Genomic DNA, 8,791 nt, shown 5'->3' with positions numbered 1-8,791 from the left:
GAGATGGTACAGATAGAAAGGGATAAGCTAGGGAAGCACTATGGAAAGGAAAGTAGGTAGAGGATGAAGACCAGTGGTAAGATGCAAGAAAAGAGGTACCAAAGCTAAAGTGTCAGGTTCACTGCAGCAGTGTTCTAGGTGGATATAAACAAGTCAAGACTAAGTGTAGCCAGGCCGAAGAAGCTGATTTTTCAGAAAATGAAATCCAAGGCAACGAGAACCAAGTGAGAGTTTGAAACAGAACATTCCTAGATATTACACCTTATCATTTCCATGCATGGAACAAGAGTTCCCACTAAAGCTGTTCCCACGAGACACAAATTATATTTGCTGCCTTGTGTCAGTGTGAAGGCCAAGAGTAGCCAGTCCCCATTTCAGCCAGGCCCAACAGAAAGCCATCTGCTCTGCTTCCCCCCAGGTCTTTGGGCTAATCGTAATTTCAGAGGAAAGCATTCTGCAGTCACGAGAGACACTACATGACAAAGAGTAAATTAAGAGGGACACTTTCCCCTCTTTATTGCATCCTATCACTTTGGCTCAGAAGGGACTCAGAAAGTTAGAGAAAGCTCTGGGAAATGTTTGTAATTTCTGAAATGATTCCTGTCTTCTTATTCCAAGATAATCATGCTAGATTTGGGACCACCCCTGCTGCAGAGCACCAACAGTCTGATATAAGGAGCCATGCACCCCACCGCTCACAAGCTCCGAGTGTCTTTGTGATCCCGACCAACATGCTGTAGTTAAGGATGATGAAGGAGTAGAATGGAGCTGCATGTTTTTTGTCTATGCGAAACAGCAGCAGCTTACAGAAAGTACAATATCGTGTGCTGCTTTTGCTGCTTAGTCATACTGCAGTAACTGTAACTTGGCAGTTGATCTTACCCCATTCCTTGAAAATGTTTCCATTTATGGCTGGGATTTTTACTTCCCTTTGCCTCCCATCTCTACACAGATGGAAAGTATCCAAAAGGGGAGGCCAAAGATTCACACCAGAAGAAACCAGCTCTGTATATTCATATTATGTATTTCAAATGTCTCTCACTGGAGCACACTACCCAGGATACTCAAGGGAATCATTAGGGGTCATTTTGGCCAGAAGCGGGTACTCTGACTATCTGGTGACGAGAGCACAGATGTCATTGTGGCTATCAATATTTTCCCTGCCCAGGGCTGGGTAAATCACTGTGAAGGAGAGCGTGGCAGCCATTTGATCTGCTGGTATCAACTACCAGCTCACAGCAACTGAGCACTAGGCCTGATCCCTCTGGAAGGCACAGAGAAGAGAATGCCAGCGAGCAGTGCTGGAGCACCCTCACGGCTGTGTGCACCACCAAAGCGAGAGAGGTGCATGTGTCGCAGGGACTGCAGCTACAACACCAAGAAGAGGAAATACTGAATACTCCTTGCTGGCCTCCAGGAAGAAAGGATCTAGTTACAGAGAAACACAACATGTGGGATCCACATTCCCTCCATGTGATACAGATGTGCAGGTTTACAATATTGTGTGTTCAAGCAAGCCTATGGAAAAAGTTTTCCTGCCTTATGAAGAGCTTTAGGGCAGATGAAGTGGTGTCACGGTCTGAGCTGGAAAAGGGTTGTGCCTGCTGCTAGTTTACTGCATTGGCTAGGTTTGGAGTCCCCAGAGGAATAGCACTAGCATGTGACACCCTGTCTCTTGCTCTAACGCCTAGCTCAGTCTCCTTGCAGCTCTGTCTCACTTGCCTGTGCTGTTCCCTGGCTACCATGGATTAGCTGGGTTAAGGATAATTGAGTACAGGGAAAGTCTTTTTGATCACCCAGAGCACTGGATTGGAAAAATAACTGGCCTTTCTGTTAAGCCCAGAATTCAGCAAGGCACTGAAAAGCCAGTGCTTTTTGCTTCGGCTCCACGTGCTTCGGTGGAAATGAAGCACATGCTTAAACGAAACTGGGATTGAACTGCCAGGTGGTGGTTTCACACGAAAGCTGAGCTCCCTTTTCACTGCCCCTGGGAAGATAGCTTAAGAAAGGGAACAGGAATTTAATGAACTGATGGGAAGCAGCTTGTGAAGTCCTGCTCACAAAGGACCAAGTTCACTTGCCATGTTAATGTTATCAAACCAGCCTTTCCTGGGAGTGAGAAATTCACAAGCCTCATTCTGCCTGAAGGCCTGGTACTTTGCAGCCCCTCTACTGATGTCACTGCCAGCTGAGAGCCTAAGCTGAGCTAGGAATCTTTATCAAATGTATATTGGTAGGACCTAAAAGTTGTAGATATGGACCCTCACTACTGCACAAACCCCAACTGAACGGCTGGAGCCTGACCTAAACAATGTGTAGTGAAGACCAGAGGAGGCACATGGTTGTGAGCAGACTGGGGAAGAATGAGATAAAAGCAGAGGGTCTTTTGATCAACATGATAAGCAATCATCTCAGCAGATCAGCAGGATACTGTCAGGTTTTGGCAAGCATCTACCAAAAGAGTTTTTAAGAAAAAACTCCAGGAGGAAAACAAAGCACCTGCTGGGCTCCTTTCATGGATGAGGAATAGGGAAGGGCTTCCACACTGCTTTCTGAAAGAGGGTGTTGGCAGGCAAATGAGCCATTCAGAAGCCCATCAGTCTTTTAGCTCTGAAGGAGATGAGAAAAGGTAAATGGCTCATGTTTGCTGTAATCTACTCGCAGAAGTATCGAAAGGGTGCAAAGATCATGCAGCTGGACTGAAGCATTAAGTTGACACTGCTTTCCCCTGCTCTTCTGCAGTGTATAGATAATGTCTCCATTGTTGAAATTTTTTGCTTTAAATGTTTGTCTCACTTCTGGGTGTTCTGTAGAAAAGAAGATTTCTGTAGAAGCTTTTTGAAAGCAGTGCATTGCTTTTTTCCAGCCAAAGAGTGTAATCTTTGCTGGAGCTGTTTTCTCTATAATCAGAGGATTCAGTTCCTATGACCAGAAGAGTTCTGACTGTGGACAAAACCACCGTGTGAAGAATAAATGTGTTATTATTGCCTGGACCTGCTGATAAAGTCCTGTCTACAGCTCTTGGCTTTTTGGACTATGTTACGACAATGATTCCAGAAAAGAAGGTGGAAACCATTTAAAATCAGCACGTCATGATGTAGCATCACTCAGCCCATGTCTCAGGATGCAAAAATTACGTGCTTCCTATTCTCAAGAATTCAAGCCTGATCCAGTTCTTACTGAAGACAGTGAAATCTTTCTTCTGATCTCAGGAGTTGGATTAGACTGTTTTCCAACCGGAGGGGCATTTCATGCTGGTATAGTTCCTTATTGTGTTGCACATAACACTCCAATATCAGAGCTGGGACATCCAGGAGAGTGGAAAATCTGAGGTAATAGAGTTAGCACTGGAGGCAATGGTGAGGATAATGAAGGGGCACCAGTGGTTTTGGTCTGAGACAGCCTGGGTTCAGCCAGGCTTTACCTTCAGCTGACTGCCAAGTTTGTTGGACATATAAACTGATGTTTTCAGTGCCACTTGGACATTTCTGTCCATCACACTGGGTTCCCATGGAACATATAAGCTTGAACTTTGGGTGGTGAGAAAGCAGCTACTGAAAGTAGGATCCCCAGACTAGCATGATACTGAAAGTGGGACTTAAGCTGTTCACTGACCTTAGCAGCTCAGACTTGCAGAACCTGAGCTTTGATCTTTATTGGCGTTTCTGGTTCAGGTTTCCTCTGATACGCTTGTGCTCCGTAACAGCTAGCTCTAACCATTATTCTCACTGTTGACAGACAAGGAGCATGTACTAGTTTTCTGAGGCAGCTGCAACGTCTACACCAGCCAAAGGCTGCATAGTGGCAAACATAGGCCTTGTGCTTCCTATACTGCCTCAGCTTCTTCCCAAGGATTTCAAAAGCAAAGCCTTGGGCCAGAGAAAAGCTTGCCATTTGTTCATAGAGAAAAAAACATGAGAGAGGTTTTACCAAAACCAAAACCATTTTCTCTCTGCTCCCTGCTGTCTCCTGTTGCCCAATGCTGCCAGGCCTCGGCCCTTTCCCTGAAGAGACTTCTATTCACCACCAGCCAAAGCAGTGGTCTGTCAATAGGATCCATGTGTTCTTGATGAGAGGCCTGAAGATTTTATTCATCCCTGGTCTGGGTTTTTCTATCAAGTACTCCTACAGTCTGCAATTATCTGGATTCCCCAAAAGGAGTGTGGGAGGCTGACTTCCCCACAGGGCTTCCAGTGGCTCTTACAAGTTCTTCTTTCTACATTTCCCTTTTCTCGCCCCTTTTCCACCTTCCAGCCTTTCTAATTGTACTTGTCCTTGAGCCTCTATGCAGGTAGTCTATGGTATATTCTATCTTGATCTCAGGAATGTCTTTTATCTCCATATGTCTTACAGACATGTGTTGAGTAGATAAGCTGACGATTCTGCTTTCATGAGGCAGGGAAGTATGCAAATATAGGCATTTCCCTTTTAAGGATGCTCATGTTTGCCTTTTAAACCTTGAATTTTTCCTGCAGAGAGACTGATGAACATACCATAAGTACCATGATTTTAGGATAGGAACAAACAATGTATCTTGTGACTTACCTAGGATTTGGACAGGGGTTGTGTAGATGGCAGGGCACATTTTTAATACAGTTATACTAGCTATACTGCAGTGCAAAGAGGCACTCAAGGAAGTGACATCAGGCACTTCAGGACCCTTTAGACTGCCAGAGCAATGTAGGAGAAATCCTAATGTGAAGTGAGAATCTGCCGCATGTGTCCAAGAAGATTATTTTCTAAAGAAACAAATAATGCAGGTTTATTTGCTCATTTCTGCTTCTCTCTTTATATTCTCTCTTTGTAGGTGGAGGCTGTTACAGCGTCTGGCTAGATAAGGGGCAGATGAGGAGGTAAAGAACTGTACATAAAAGACAGTGAGTGCAAGCCTGCATTTTCACCTCCCAAAGTTTATTTTATGCTTATCACACACTGAAGCTGGAAAATCTCAAGACTGTTTGGACTGGAGATAAGCACTGAAGTTCCACTGTCAGTCTTCAGGAGATTTAGTTTGAACACAAGATGTTATTTATTGTTTCATATCATGTTGAAGGCTGGACTCACATTAATACTCAGATGAAAAGCACAGGCATTTTGTTATACTGGTAAAAAGATATACCTCGTTTCTGGAAAAAGTCATTGTAACTCCTTTGTGACCCTGATCTCTTGGAGAGGTTTAAACTAGCATCAAAAACAAGAAACCAAAGAAGGATGGAGTATTGCTCTCCTTTTGTACCTGTACATTGCTGATTTCCTCTGCAGAGTATTTGCTTGTTTTGTCTCAGAGGAATATAAGTTACTAATGCAAAGTATTAATTTTACTTTTTAGAAGCACCTTTGAAAACAGTTCACATAAGAATCTTGATACAATTAGATATTAATTATACTACTAATTATATATGCATATAAGAAATCTAATATAATCACATAAAACTCCTATTTAAGTTTTTATGACACTCGTTCAAATGCCATTTTCCTTATCAGCACAGGGGAGCTCTACTGGGATGTTGGATTTGGCTTGAAGGATTCTTTGATACAGAAATACAAATTTCTTCAGAATAAATATACAGCTGCAAATGAAGCAAGGGCCTAAAATATTTTGTGTTAGAGGAAAAAAAATCAGTATGTGGGTAGGGGAAGAGGACGTGATAAGTGTCACGCGAAAAGTACACAAGTAGGACTCTGCTGTACATGACCTGGAGAGCCAAGCCTGAATAGTCAGGAGCTGAAATGCTGTAGAGGGTTCCCTGGATGCACATCAAAAATGTGAAAAGTAACAACCATTAAGCAGTGGAAAAGTTCCGTAGTACTAGCAACAGCAGCTGGGTGGTTGCCCTGGCAGTTCTTCATGCTCCCCTGGCCAGGTGGTGTTCAGAGAGCAGGGCAGCTCCCTGTAGTCAACTACCCAGGCAGACACAAAGAAAAGTTAGTCCCTTGAGGGTTGAAGACGTGCCACATTTTAGCTTCGTGAGTTGGTTGCTGAGGTGAGCTGAGATTTGAGAGGTCAGTATTATTTTGGTTTTGAGGCACATCTCCTGACATAATTGTGGCACCCACTATTAACAAGACTTGAATTAGCTGCAAAATATATTATTAATTTAACCTGTCATAAATTTGGCCTTATTCAGGTCAGGAATTGGGTCATGATGGAAGCCCCTGTTCCAGGACAGCACTCATCATCCAGGGAGTTCAGGAGGGCAATGTTGATATTGAGTAGCTAGAAATAGTTCCTTAATGCTGTAGGAACTCAAGAACATACTACTATTCCATTTTAGTAGTTGCTGTCATTAACCTATGCATTGTCTTTTGCCCCTCTAGTGATGCAAATACAAATAGTGGCTTATCTTGGAGCTTGCTGTCAAGCTTAGGCAGCAGAATAAATGCACAGACTTCTGGTTCATTCCGTATTTTCTGTCTGAAAGCACTAGTGTGTTTCTGTGGGTGCTAGCAAATCAGCAACAGTAAACCTCACTTATTCAAAGGCAACAGAAGACTTGTAAATCTTCGTATTTGTTCTCTTCACCAGGGGATAAACCCTCTACAATGGCTACATCTCTATTACTTTTGCAGTGATTCTCACAGTGGATCCCAGGGGGGTTTTTTGGTCTGTTTGCTTTTGTTGGTGGTACATTGACACTCCAAGGTAGCTGCTGTTCTAAAAGCATACAATATGAAGTATACAGGGAGAGATCCAATAAATCCATTTCATTCTAGTTAGTGCAGCTGGTTCCAATTCGCAGCAGAGAACAAAAGAAAAGCATGGGATCTATTGATCAATGCACGTATCAATCAGATCCTCTTCTAGGCCTTTGCCTTCTTGCTGTCTGCATCCACAATGTCCAATGTTTTTGGGAGAGTTTATATTTCCCTATAACTTCTTAAAGAAAAAAAAAGTAAGCTTACAGCACAGACAGGGAGATACTCAAGAGAAGACTTTTCTGTTGCTTTGTGCACGTAACTGGCCCAGCTGCTCACGGAAGGCAAGCCTCTCTAAGGCAGTGTTGGAGGTATTGCCATGGCTGCACCCGCATGTTGTTGCACCAGACAAACCTTGCCTGCTGCATTCAGTATTGAACTGGGTTCCTATTTGACTGCTCCATTATTGTACTCTTATGTGAAAACAGCCTAGATGGGGTCAGCCAAGCTCAATTCCCAAGACCATCCCACCTCCTGGGGGATTGGTAGGGCCTTTCTGGGTGCTAAAATTAATACCTTGTCTTGCTGAGTGTCTTTAATTACAAGTTGCAACCTTGAAATCACAGACTTTCTCTTAGGACCTGCCTCAAAAGTCCCTAAAGCGCACAGAAAGCATCCCATTGGCTTCAAGGGGGTTTTGTGTATTTCCTCTTTAATTCGTTTTTACCAGCCTACTTGAAATAGGAATTACAGATAATCTGTCCCAAGGACTTGGCTCCATAGAAGTGCTGATACTGAAAACATCCATTTAAGACCCTGGGGCAGCAGAGCAGTGTGGTTACCGAGGAACAAAGCTGGGATTAAAGACAAGACTAGCACTTCAAATAAATCAGCTCAATTGCTGAGCCCTAACATGTCTTTGCCAGGCGACCAGACTCCTGAGGGAAGTCACTCCAATCAGAACGAATCTATTCCCAGCCCAACAGGCCACTCTGTGGTACCCCCACATTAACAGGAAAGGCTTTTTTTTTATCTAATACCTTACTTTCAGCCCCCTCTTTTCCCAGGCAAATGCACTAATTAATTCCTTTCCTTTCTATTTATACCCATTAGTCACTGCAAAACAGTGGCCCCCAGTAGATTTATGGTTAAATTTACTGAATATGTCTTGAGGGAATATTATTCATACAATTAGCTGAAGTCTAACAGCAAAAGTCTATATTATATTTGTAACCCTAGCCGGAGTCATTATTTCATAGGGAGGCGGTACCACCAGGCTCCAGCAGTTAAAAGAAAGCAAATGTTTAGATAGTTCATAGGCAGAAAAGAAGGAAACTGAAATCTCTTTTTCTTAGGTCTGTACATGGAATTAAAGACCTTGGGTGGGGCGGGAAGTGACTAAGTTCAAAAATGTACATTTTTTGAACCATCACTGGGAAAAGGCTGGGGAGGGGAATGAGGTTTCCTCTATAAACTGTGTGCCTTTTTTCTCGTAATTTCATGGAAACACTACTGCAAGATTTTCCTTCTCGTTTCTCTGGAGACAAGAAAATAAAACAAATGCAGCTGGGTCATTCTGCTCTCGCTGTCTTTCACCGACACAAAATGCTTATTTTAACGCTTTTGCTGCCCTGACCTATGAAACTGAAGATAGTCTGAAGCCTCTGCAAAGTTCAGGATTATCCAACATATGCTGCGAATCAGGGAGGCATCACCCACCTCCCTGTGGTCTTGACTTGCCAACAATCTGAAATGCAATTGCCTCACTAAGCAAAGCTCTTCCTACTGATTCGGTAAGGTTTGGGACTCAAGAATCTTGACTGGCTTTATGGAAAAAATGTGCTGCAAGAGATGAAAGCATCTAAAAGCATGGGATTGTGAAACTGGTAAAAGGGAAAATATTCTGAAACACAGGGTTTCAGTCTTTCCTCCCTCTGCGCTGAGTCTGTTCTCTATCCAGCCAGTCTTTTACTTATGGATTGACATATAATTTTGTGTTGCTACTATCTGACACCTCTGGGAGAATCCCAGGCTCCTCAACTTACCGTAATATTGAAAGGGTTGAGCTCAATGCATTCTGATAGAGGAAGGGAAGGTTAGGTGGGAATTTGCTCAGAGTCCCTAAGTACCTTTGCATACAAGGACATAGTTACGT

This window comes from Dromaius novaehollandiae, chromosome 7 (genome assembly GCF_036370855.1).
Source record: "Dromaius novaehollandiae isolate bDroNov1 chromosome 7, bDroNov1.hap1, whole genome shotgun sequence".
NCBI lineage: Eukaryota > Metazoa > Chordata > Aves > Casuariiformes > Dromaiidae > Dromaius > Dromaius novaehollandiae.
Note: the sequence above shows the minus strand (reverse complement) of the source record.